This window comes from Callospermophilus lateralis, unplaced genomic scaffold, assembly GCF_048772815.1.
Source record: "Callospermophilus lateralis isolate mCalLat2 unplaced genomic scaffold, mCalLat2.hap1 Scaffold_189, whole genome shotgun sequence".
NCBI classification, from domain to species: Eukaryota; Metazoa; Chordata; class Mammalia; order Rodentia; family Sciuridae; genus Callospermophilus; species Callospermophilus lateralis.
In genome coordinates, this window is record NW_027512911.1 from 1,411,880 (window position 1) to 1,425,108 (window position 13,229).

Consider the following 13,229-nt stretch of genomic DNA (forward strand, 5'->3'; position numbering starts at 1 on the left):
AGTAGGCCTCAAATTTGAGAAGCAGAGCAGTATTAATGGCAGGCCTTTTTGATCATTCCTGGTTCACAGGAAGGGTGTACAGGCCACCCTGACTTTAGGCAAATGAGATGCAAGGGAGATTTTTTGGACAATGTCTTGGGGTGAACACCTCATGGAAACCTCCAGCCAGAAGTTACGATGAGTGTCTAAATGGAAGAAGATGAGGTCATGTGGGATTGTTTTGGTTTGAATCGTGGTCATTTGTGTGGCGGTTGGAAGAGACGACTGGGTCCACCTTGGCTTGAACTCTGGTGTGATTACCCTAAGAGACTGCATTCTGGAACTGACGTCATCGAAGTATTTCCATGAATTGTGTTGGAATTTTAGGAGGCCACGCATGAGATTTGCCCTTGGAAACTGAGATCTAGGCCCAGGGTTGCTTTCCGCAGAGCACTGGGAATCTCAGCCAAGATATCACATGATTTTATTCTGAACGACTTGGCAGCCATAGTTGAGAGTCAAAACACACATGGACCTCACGTTGTAGACCTCAATGCACCTTGCTTCATGTGACCTTTTGGCTACTCTTTGGGAAGACTTGCCTCTGAGAGTTCTCCAAAGCTTTTATGGAAATGAGCATCCTCAACATTTAATTGTTCCTGAATGAATTGAAACCCACATTGCCTCCAACTTCATGCTTGAAAAATGGCTCGATAAATACCATGAATTTTTTTTTAAATTTTCATGAACAGGTGGCACTGGAGGACCTTTGGATATCCTGTTGATGATTATGAGTATACCAGACAGTGCCTTGATTGACTGGGTTTCAAGAAAATGGTGTAGAACAGAGATGCCAGTAAGTTGGAGTCTGCTGACTAGTGGGCTTATAGCCGTGGTGGGCAGGTGTGTGATGGAATATCTGTGGTGGGGCCATGTGGATCTGCCATTGGCTTCCAAATGGCTTGTGGCTGACATGGTGCAGCCAACAGACCCTTACAAGTAAAGGGACCTTGTTATATGGAGAGGTTTCAGGGGAATGTTCAGAATCAGGTTGCTATGGTCAAGGGGCAAGCTATGAGGGATAGAACCTTGGTTGGTGCATTCTCCTACAGACCCTGACCCACCACATATGACAGAACTCCCTTCAGCACTGTTTTTCAGTTGAACTCCTTGTATTTCGTGAAGCAAATACTAAACACCCAGTGCAGCAGCAATAAACACCACAAAATGTGGAGGATGACCCAATGACTTCACAGTCCACAAGGGGAGACACTTAGACCCCAGTGGCCCCAGTTTACCGACTAGGATTGAATTCAGCACTGCTACAGCATGTTCATTGGAAAGTATTAAACCATGTCCTCCAGGTAACATAGATGCAGACCCAGCTGTAATGGTCTCACTACAAGGAAGGTAAAGCTCCTGACAACAACATATATTTAAAGTGCTCAAACTCAGAGGCAGTTTCTCAAGAAGTCTTTATGTCAGCACAGCTCCATGTTTGTGGAGTGTTTACCCTGACCCTTACTTTTGGAAACTACTCTACCACCTCCCAGGTTGTTAACTTTTGAGCATATTCCATTCCAGATATTTATTCCCAGATTTTCTAACTCTTGACTTTTAATGATGTATTACTTGGGACGAGGGTAATGTCAAGGCATTGTTCTGGATGAGAGTGGGAAAATTTTTGTGTAGCATATATTTGCATACACATTTGGTCCATTTTCCAATTTTCCATTCGAAATACTGAATACCGGACACTGACACCTAATCTACTAGACTCTGACTACTAATCCTAATAAGATGGAGAAAAACAACCCAAACAGAATAGAATTACAAGCATTTCAGAGGAGGCATGGTGTATAGTTGGACTTGCATTTTGCATTATATAAGGTAGGAGTTATACATCTAGTCAATTTTGTGTTGAAATAGTTCCCCATGTGTTTTTCTTTCGATTATTTTATTTTATTTTATTTTATTAGTTGGTTGTTCAAAACATAACAAAGCTCTTGACATACCGTATTTTATACATTAGATTCAAGTGGGTTATGAACTCCCATTTTTACCCCAAATATGGATTGCAGAATCACATCGGTTACACATCCACATTTTACATAATGCCCTATTAGTAACTTGTATTCTGGTACCTTTCCTATCCTCTACTATCCCTGCTCCCCTCCACTCCCATCTTCTCTCTCTACCGAATCTACTGTAATTCATTTCTCTCTTTGTTTATTTTCCAATTCCCCTCACAACCTCTTATATGTAATTTTGTGTAACAATGAGGGTCTCCCTCCATTACCATGAAATTTACCTTTTCTCTACCTCCCCCCCCAACTCACGTCTCTGTTTAATGTTAATCTTTTCTTCCTGCTCTTCCTCCCTGCTCTGTTCTTAGTTGCTCTCATTATATCAAATAAGACATTTGGTATTTGTTTTCTACGATTGGCTAGCTTCACTAAGCATTATCTGCTCTAGTGCCATCCATTTCCCTGCAAATTCCATTTTTTGTCATTTTTTAGTGCTGCATATTACTCCATGGTTTATAAATGCCACATTTTTTTAATCCATTCATCTATTGTAGGGCATCTGGGTTGGTTCCAAAGTCTAGCAATTGTGAATTGTGCTGCTATGAACATCGATGTGGCGGTATCATTGTAATACGCTCTTTTAAGATTCAGGGAATAGTCCGAGAAGGGCAATAGCTTGGTCAAATGGTGGTTCCATTCCCAGCTTTCCCAGGATTCTCCATAGTGCTTTCCAAATTGGCCGCACCAGTTTGCAGTCCCACCAGCAATGTACAAGAGTACCCTTTTCCCCACATCCTCAGCAGCACTTGTTGTTGTTTGACTTCCTAAAGGCTGTCAATCTTACTGGAGTGAGATGGTATCTTAGGGTGGTTTTGATTTGCATTTCTCTGACTGCTAGAGATGGTGAGCATTTTTTCATGTACTTATTGATTGATTGTATGTCCTCCTTTGAGAAGTGTCTTTTCAGGTCCTTGGCCCATTTGTTGATTGGGTTATTTGTTATCTTATTGTCTAATTGTTTGAGTTTTTGTATACTCTGGATATTAGGGCTCTATCTGAAGTGTGATGAGTAAAAATTTGTTCCCATGATGTAGGCTTCCTATTTACCTCACTTATTGTTTCTTTTGCTGAGAAAAAACTTTTTAATTTAAGTAAGTCCCATTTGTTGATTCTTGTTATTAACTCTTGTGCTATGGGTGTCCTATTAAAGAATTTGGAGCCCGACCCCACAATATGTAGACCAGAGCCAACTTTTTCTTCTAACACATGCAGAGTCTCTGATTTGATATCTAGCTCCATGATCCACTTCGAGTTAACTCTCTTGTGCATGGCGAGAGGAGGGGATTAAGTTCCATTTTGTTGCATATGGATTTTCAGTTTACCCAACACCATTTGTTGAAGATGCTATCCTTCCTCCATTGCATGCTTTTAGCTCCTTTATCAAATATAACATAGTTGTAGCTTTGTGGATTAGTCTCTTGTGTCCTGTATACCGTACCACTGGTCTACCCGCCTGTTTTGGTACCAGTACCATGCTGTTTTTGTTACTATTGCTCTGTAATATAGTTTGAAATCTGGTATCACTATACCACCTGATTCACACTTCCTGCTTAGAATTGCTTTTGTATTTCTGGGTCTTATATTTTTCCATATGAATTTCATGATTGCTTTCTCTATTTCTACAAGAAATGCCATTGGGATTTTGATTGGCATTGCATTAAACCTATAGATAACTTTTGGTAATATCGCCATTTTGATGATGTTAGTTCTGCCTATCCATGAACAGGGTATATTTTTCCATCTTCTAATATCTTCTTCTACTTCTTTTTTTAGGGTTATATTGATTTATTGTATAAATCTATCACCTCTTTTGTTAGGTTGATTCCCATGTATTTAATTTTTTTGAGGATGTTTTGAATGAACTGCTTTTCCTCATTTCCGTTTCAGAAGATTTGTTGCTGATATACAGAAAGGCCTTCGATTTATGCGTGTTGATTTTAGATCCTGCTATTTTGCTGAATTCATTTATTAGTTCTAGTAGTTTTTTTTGTAGACCCTTTTGGGTCTTCTATGATTCTATAGAATCATGTCACCAGCACATAGTGATAATTTACGTTCTTCTTTTCCTATTTTTATGGCTTTGATTTCTTTCGTCTAATTTCTCTGGCCAGTGTTTTGAGAACTATATTGAATTGAAGTGTGGATAGAGGGCATCCTTGTCTTGTTCCAGATTTTAGAGTGAATGCCTTCAATTTTTCTCCATTCAGAATGATCCTAGCCTGAGGCTTAGCATAGATAGCTTTTACAATGTCGAGGTAAGTTCCTGTTATCCCTAGTTTTTCTAATGTTTTGAACATAAAGGGATGCTGTACTTTGTCAACTGCTCTTTCTGCATCTATCAAGATGATCATATGGTTCTTATCTTTAAGTCAATTGATGTGGTGAATAATATTTATTGATTTCCATATATTAAAACATCCTTGCATGCCAGGGATGAATCCTACTTGATCGTGGTGCACAATTATTTTTTATGTGCCTTTCAATACGATTCTCCAGAATTTTACTGAGGATTCTTGCATCTAGCTTCATCAGAGATATTGGTCTGTACTTTTCTTTCTTTGAGGTGTCTTTGTCTTGTTTCAGAATAAGGGTGCTGTTGGCCTCATAGAATGAATTTGGCAGAGCTCCCTCTTTATCTGTTTCTCGAAATAATTTGAAAAGTATTGGTATTAATTCTTCTTTAAAGGTTTTGTAAAATTCTGCTGTATACCCATCTGGTCCTGGGCTTTTCTTGGTTGGTAGTCTTTTGATTGCTTCCTCTAAATCATCCATTGATATTGGTATGTTTAAATTGTGTGTATCCTCCTGACTCAGTCTGGGCAAATCATGTAACTTAAGAAATTTACCGATGTCTTCATATTTTCTATTTTATTGGAATATAGGTTTTCAAAATAATTTCTAATTGTCTTCTGTATTTCTGTAGCATCTGTTGTGATATTGCCTTTTTCATCCTGTATGTTTGTAATTTGAGTTCTCTCTCTTCTTCTCTTCATTAGCATGGCTAAGAGTCTGTTGATCTTATTTATTTTTTCGAAGAACCAACTTTTATTTTTGTTAGTTTTTTCAATAGTTTCTTTTGTTTCAATTTCATTGGTTTCCACTCTGATTTTAATTATTTCTTGCCTTCTGCTACATTTGCTGTTGTTTTGCTCTTCCTTTTCTAGGGCTTTTAGATGAAGTGTGAGCTCATTTATTTGTTGGTTTTTGCTTTTTTTGATGAATGACCTCCAGGTGATGAATTTCCCTCTTAAAATTGCTTTCATTGTGTCCCATAGATTCCGATATGTTGTGTCTGCATTTTCATTTATCTCTAAGAATTTTTTGATTCCCTCCTTTATGTCTTCTGTAACCCATGGATTATTCAGTAACATATTGTTTATTTTCCTAGTGATGTAGGATTTTTTCTTCCTTCTTTTATCATTGATTTACAGTTTCATTCCATTATGATCAGATAAAATGCATGGTATTATCTCCACCTCTTTATATTTACTGAGTGTTGCCCTATTGCATAATATATGCTCTATTTTTGAGAGGGATCCATGTGCTGCTGAAAAAAAAGTATATCCACTTGATGATGGTTGATATATTCTATATATGTCAGTTAAGTCTAGGATATTGATTGTGATATTGAGTTCTATATTTTCTTTATTCAACTTTTGTTTGGAGGATCTGTCTAATGGTGAGAGAGGTGTGTTGAAGTTACCCATAATTATTAGGTTGTGGTCTATTTGATTCTTGAACTTGAGAAGAATTTGTTTTATGAACATTGCAACACCATTATTTGGTGCATAAATATTGAAAATTGTTATGTCTTGTTGGTGAATGGTTTCTTTTAACAGTATATAATGTCCTTCTTATCCCTTTTGATTAACTTAGTCTTGACTTCGATTTTATTCTATATGAGGATGGCCACCCCTGCTTGCTTACGAGGACCGTGTGCATGGTATAAATTTTCCCAACTTTTCACCTTCAGCCTGTGTATGTCTTTTCCATTCAGATGTGTCTCCTGGAGGCAACATATTGTTGGATTTGTTTTATTAATCCAAGTTACCAGCCTATGTTGCTTTATTGGAGATTTTAAGCCATAAACGTTTAGAGATACTATTGATGTATGGTTTGTACTTCCAGCCATGTTTAATTATTTATCTTTGTTTTTAATTTACTTTGTTTCTCCATGATTAGCTTTCCCCCTGCACTCTGTCATTACCCAGTCACTTCCCACTGATGGTTTTGGTTGTTGTTTTTCATTTCTTCCTCATGTAGTGTTTTTCTCAAGATGCTTTGCAATGCTGGTTTTCTGGCTGCAGATTCTTTTATCTTTTGTTAATCATGAAAGATTTTTATTTCATTTTCGTACCTGAAGGTTAATTTTGCTGGATCCAGAATTCTTGGTTGGCATCCATTGTCTTTCAGTGTTTAAAATACGTTGTTCCAAGATCTTCTCGCTTTCATCAACTGTGATGAATCATCCTTTGTTAACCTTATTGATTTACCCCTGAATGTAGTCTGACTCCTTTTTCTTGTAGCTTTTAATATTTTCTCTTTGTTCTGTATATTAGATATGTTTATAACAAATGTCTTGGTGTTGGTCTACTGTGATTTTTTGTGCTCAGTGTCCTCTATGAATCTACAATTTGTATATCCGTTTCTTTTTTTATTTCTGGAAAGTTTTCTGTAATTATTTCATTCAGTAGGTTACTCATTCCCGTGGATTGAATCTCTGGACCTTCCTCTATCCAGATGACTCATAAATTTGGTTTTTATATGTTATCCCATATCTCTTGGATGATTTTCTCGTGATTTTTTACCAGCCTTTCTGAGTTGGCTAGACTCTTTTCAAGATGATATATTTTGTCTTCATTATGTGACATTCTGTCTTCTACTTGCTCCACTCTTTTAGTAATTCTCTCAATTGAGTTTTTAATTTGGTTTTTCGTTTCCTTCATTTCTAGAATTATTGTATGATTTTTTTTATTATCTCTATCTCCGTATAAAGATGCTTAACTTCTTTTTTTTAATCTGTTCATGTAATTCATTTTTAATGTGTTCTTTCACTGTTTGGATTTGCTGTCTCATATCTTCTTTAAGGTTCCATTCCATCTGTCTAAGGTATTCCTTGAGTTCTTTATATGATCATTTTTCTGATGACTCTAGGTCCTCCTGAGTATTTAGGCTGTCCTTCATTGTTTGTACTCTTTTTCTTTCTTGCTTTCTTATGCTGCTCATGTTACTTCTTGTTCTGTTTGAGTGCTGAGTTACTGATTAGTCTTATAAATTCATTTCATGCTTGGGAGGAAAGATATTAGAAGGGAAGGGAAGAAGTCCATAAGAGAATGAGAGTAGGCAGGTAGAATTCAAGGAAGGGGGAAAAAGAAAATTGAAAAGAAATGAAAAGACAAAAGAAAAAAACAGAAAATAAAGAATGAAAGAAAAATTAAAAAAATAATAATGATAATAAAAAAATGAAAATTACAATTTAATAATAATAATAATAATTAATAATAAAATAAAGAAATTTAAAAACTTAAAAACATTAAAAAAGTTAAAGAAAAACAACAACAACAAGAATGAAAATGAAAGAAAAAGAAAAAAAAACAAAAAAACCCCAAATTTAAAAAATAAATAAATAATGATAATAATAAATGCAGTCATAGAGTTTGATTAACTTCTCTTCCAATAAGTGGTGCTGTGCCCACTGGGCCGAGGTTCTCCTCTCAGTAGGTGGGAACCAATCACTATGCAGCTGCTATTCCTTCCAGACTGGGCGGGTGTCCAATCCTGACACCCTAGGGCCTTCTCTTGTGTTTCCTCAAGCCATGCCCTGCTCACCTGCGACGCTCACCACAATACTGGCAACACGCCAGGTCTGCTGCTCCTGGGAGACCTGTTTTTATGAATACCTGGGCACACTCTCCCGGTTTGCTTCCCTCAGACCCTAAGTTTGTAGAGCTTGGGGCTGAGATCCCCAAGCGAATTTGTTTGCCCTCCGGGAGCCACGCCCCAGTAGCTGGTGCAAGAGACCTCAGTTGTCAGCACTGGTGGGAGCGGTAGCCTGGAGTTCTGTGCCACAAGTCCCGCGCCACTCCTGATTTTCTCGGTCTGGCTATCGCGCTCATGGTAGAGCTGAGAGGGACCCTTACGGGAGAGCTGGGAGGGGCCCTTAAGGATTCCCTGCTGTGTGGAGAGAGATGGCTAGGGAATTACAAACCTGTCGCGCTGGTTTCAATGAAGTTATCTCCTCCATCCTTGATGTCAGTTCTATGCCATGGTGGTATCCCATGCAAATGGTGATCATTCGTTCCCTTTGCTGGGTGACCGATGCAACTGGTGGGTCCTGACTGTCTCTCCCATGCCCCGTTTCAATCCTTTGGCCACTGCCTATGAAGGCTAGGTTGGCTTCTACCTCTGTAAGTTCAGAAGGGCAGACCAGTTATTTCAGCTGGATTGTTAGTGTTGAGTCACGAAACGCAGGCAAACCAGAGGTTGAATGCAACCGATCCGGGCTCAGTGTGTGTTGTGCGTGGCCCAGACTGTTCACCCCAGATTCATGTCAGTGCATCATTGCCTAGTGATCCTGAGCAAACAGTATTTAGACAGTTTATGACTCCCTATTCCAGCGCAGCTGAAGAGGTCAGAGACTTGATCTCTCCATACCCGCCGCCATTTTGGATATCTCTCCATGTGTTTTAAACTTAACAAATATGTGAATTCCTATCTCCCTTTCTCTGTAGCCTATTCAGCAGATGTGTTTTGATATGCACATATAGATTCCTAACTTGTATCACATGTACATTCTTGTGAGGTGGCTGACTTGGCAGACACAAATTGTGAGAAGAGATCACTATCCTAAACACTGCTGGAACTAAAAATTCAACCAATGGGTGAGCTTCCTAGTTGAACAACATTATACATAAATCCATGTTCAGTAAATTGAATATTTTTGGATCTGTGGATGATATATATATCTCGATCAATTACGATTGGCATATCTATTGCTACTTTTGAATGTCTGTGTGTGTGTTTTGTTATATATATATATATATATATATATATATATATATATATATATATATACAATCTCCAGATTTTTAAAATATGAAATATATGTGTCTTATATACACTCCCTAAATTCATTCATGTTCACGTATGTGGATTTATAATCAACTTTTCACAATATTATTCTCAGAAATATTCATCCACCTGAAATACATATTTGTTTTCTAGTACTGAAAACTAACTTCAGTGAATGGTACATACATATCCTAATATTTCTAGAGTTACTGTCCCAGTTTAACATGAAGGCAAGTAGATTCCTATGGTACATGATTTGTATTTTTACGTTCATTTTTATTCAAAACTGGTACATTAATATTTCTTAAGTTTATGCACATCATAGGATATATATTTTATCCACAAGTTCGCAAATTTATACGAATTTGTTTCACTTTCAATCACTTCCTGCTTCAGGACACATGTATTCTTCCATCTTTCTTGACTGGTCTCTTCCTGAGACCTCTTTCAAAACACATTATTTTCGATTTCCATAATCACTTTTGAAGCAAAACTCACATCCCCTTCATGATAAATTATAACTCTGATATTTCCAATGGATGTATAACTGGTTGGAATGAATGATTGTATACCAATATCAGATTTCTTATATATTTTCAGATATCAATTCAATCCATTATTTAGAGTAAAACCAGTTATATTATTTATTCACAGTATGGTCTATGCATGCTTTTTCTTTATATTCATAGACACAGTGTACACCTCTTTGTACCCCCAATACTAATTTATATGTCTTCAAAATATTGCTCCCAGAAATGGTGGAAGAAATACGCATGTCACCTGATCTACATATACATTTTATCACAGAAATATTCTCGACACAAAATGCAAAGATCACACTTATGATTGTACCAAAGCCTAAATGGAAAGTAAATATGGATTACTAAAATCATCCATGTCCAAGTTGCCTAATGCTCTCAAATGTCAATCCTATTGGTGACTACATATTTGTTTCCTCTTAAGATTATATATTCAAACTCAACCCGATTGAAAATGTTTAATCCTATCCCTCACTTTATACATTGCCTGATTTCATAATGTCTCTATTGCCATCTGCTTTCTTACATATTTTCCACAGTTCACCACTGTGACTGAACCTTCACATGTGCTGACATTTGCTTTCACACTCTAATTGATAACTTATTGCTGAAGAACTTTTTTTCCAAATCCTATACTCACTCTTCTTCCTAAACCTACTGACTATCTTCCTAATCCTACTGACTATCCCTTTTTGACTGGATATTCTCTTCTACATTCAATCATCCAACGTACAAGGTCTTATGCCATTGTATATCGATTTATCTGAGACATCTGTGAGAACGTAATTCAATGGTAAGTATCCCAATCAAGGGCCCAATGATTTTCTGAGCTTCAAATCTTACTTAGATTTATTTTTTCATACATGTATTTCACCTCTATATTCTTATAAATATCGCATGTTCCCAATACCATTAATCATCCAGCAGAATGATTCCTAAGCCAAATGGAAAATGTTATTCACCCTAACCATACACTGTTCCCTCAATCTCATTTTACAGAAGAGCAGGGACAGTGTTGGTCTTACAATACAGAAATGTAGTGGATCTTCCATCTGCTGAGAACCTCAAAGCTCCATGCAGAAATGATCCCTGGAGAAGATGTAGGCAGCTATGAAAGACCTGAGAGAGCAAAAATCATCTTCCATGGCAAACAACCTGGTCAGGATGAAGGGTTGCATCAGAATCAGCCAATCTCTCCTTAATGTAGAGAAGATGGACAAAACCATGCCTGTGTGGAGAGCTGTTACCATTTGCCTACAGGTGATATACCATTCTACCATGTGAAAGTGTGACAGGAAGTAGGGGCAGCCTCCATCTCATGGTACCGTTGGAAGCAATTGTTATGATAAAGTGGTTGCTAAGGCAGTGATCTCATTCAGTTCCTGAAGAAAGTGATCTCATCTCACTTCCTTTGTGATGGAACTCTCTGAACCTGGGATACAGAAAGCCAGGCACCCAGAGCCAGTCCCAGTCCTAGTCCCAGTGGTCTCACTTTTTTGGATTAACCAAGGACAGAGTCAGTCTTTCTTGGTACCTACTGATGTGAGGATGGCCAAATGCCAGGAAAGCTCGGAAGAGGGGCTCTTCCTGAGAAAGCAGGTAGTGGGTCAATCCTGGCTCCTGACAACTTCACAGAGTTGGCCAAGAAGACCAGATCTGAGACAGGACAGGCCATTTTGGGGGATCATAGTATGACCCATCAGTCAGAGCACACACCGGACAGTCACAGACCTATTTGAGGGAAGGAGGTGCCATTGTGGGTGTGGGTGTGGGTTTGTGGTTTTGTCTCACGTTCTGAGAATAGGTAGGAAAGGCGGTTTGTTTGATTTGGAGTGAACAGTTTCTAGTAAGTCGTTTGACAGCGCAAGTGTTTCTATGTCTGTGTATCCCACTGTGTTTGTACTTGTACACATTAGAAAAGAGAATGCATTAATTGATGTGTCCTGTCTCGTAGAAAGCTTCCCAGCATTCATCCAGCCCAATTTATGAATTGACTATGGCTTGCCTTATTGATGGGCAATACCTGCTACCTTCCTAAGTTGCTGTTTTCTTCCTGAATTATGGCCACTTTCCAGAATAGGCTCATGGTTTTGTGTCCAAGATATGTACTACCTCCAAGCTCGGTGACATGGCCATGTACTGGATAGCTGAAGGGAATGGCGAGCATCTCAGAAAACTCAGATATCAGTGTGATCAGTAAAGTCTCAGTGGAGAATCCCTGCTTTGGGCCATTTGCTTACCTTTTGTTCTGTTGCCCTGAGAGTCAGGAAGGTTTTTGTCTCAGGCACAGCTTTTTGAATCCTGAAGAAAAGATTTTTCAAATGGAAATTAATAGGATTCACCTTTGGCTCTTTTCTTAATTGATTTGGAAAGAGGTGTGTCTGAATCAGCCTCTTGGCCCAGTGTGATTCTTTGACTTAGATACTCAGCACCTGATGGATCTAAAGAAAGATCCCATGTGTGCATCCAAATCCAAAATGGCAAAAAAGAGCAGTCATTGTGGATGAAGTCTTTTGCCTTCCTCTGTAAGGTTTCTGAATTCCATCAAGTGAGAATAGGGATCATTTGGGTCAAATGATTTCTTCAAATTAATTCAGAAGCTTTCCAATAGGTGCTTGGGTTTTCTCATCTCTCCAATTTACATAAAGAATGTGTACCCGACACTCGGTAGGCCTCAAATTGGTGAAGCAGAGCAATATTAAGGTCAGGCCTATTTGATCACTCCTGGTACACAGGAAGGATGTACAGGCCACCGGGAATTTAGGCAAATGAGGGCAACGGAGCTTATTTTGGACACTGTCTTGGGCTATGCTAATGCTCTCAAATGTCAATCCTATTGTTGACTTCATCTTTGTTTCTTCCTAAGCTCATACATTCAACCTCAACCCTGTAGAAAATATCTAATCCCATAACTCACTTTATTCTTTTCCTGATTTCCTAATGTCTCTATTGATATCTGCTTTTCTACATATTTTCCCCTGTTCATCATTGTGACTGACTCTTCACTTGTGTTGATATTTACATTGACTCTCTAACCAAAACCCTATTGGCAAAGAACTTTTGTTCCAAATCCTATACTCACTTTTCTTCCTAAACCTACCAACTATCTTCCTAATCCTACTGACTATAACTTTTTGAATAGATGTTCTCTTCTACATTCAATCATCCAAGTAAAGTTTGGGCGAGTGCCGGAGAAAGAGACCACCAAGAGACTATCTCATGCAACAGCAAAGGTTTTATTGGGGGTCCAGCATGCTGGGGCTCAGAGCTCACTTGAATAGAGCAGAGAGACCTGACAACAGCTTAAGCAGAGCTTATATACTTTCCTTGCAGAGGGCAGGGATGGAAGTTCATTGATGGGTCAGGGAGAGTGGATGGTTTGTATTCAAATGGGTGAGGGAGTACATTCTGCAGTTTGGTAATTGGGGACAGCATATTCTGGGAACAAGATTAGCAAACAGTTCTCAAGATTTCAACATGTTTTGTTACGCATACAGAAAAACAGGAAGTGACAAGTACATATTTTATTAACCTTTCATTCCCCACTTCTTCT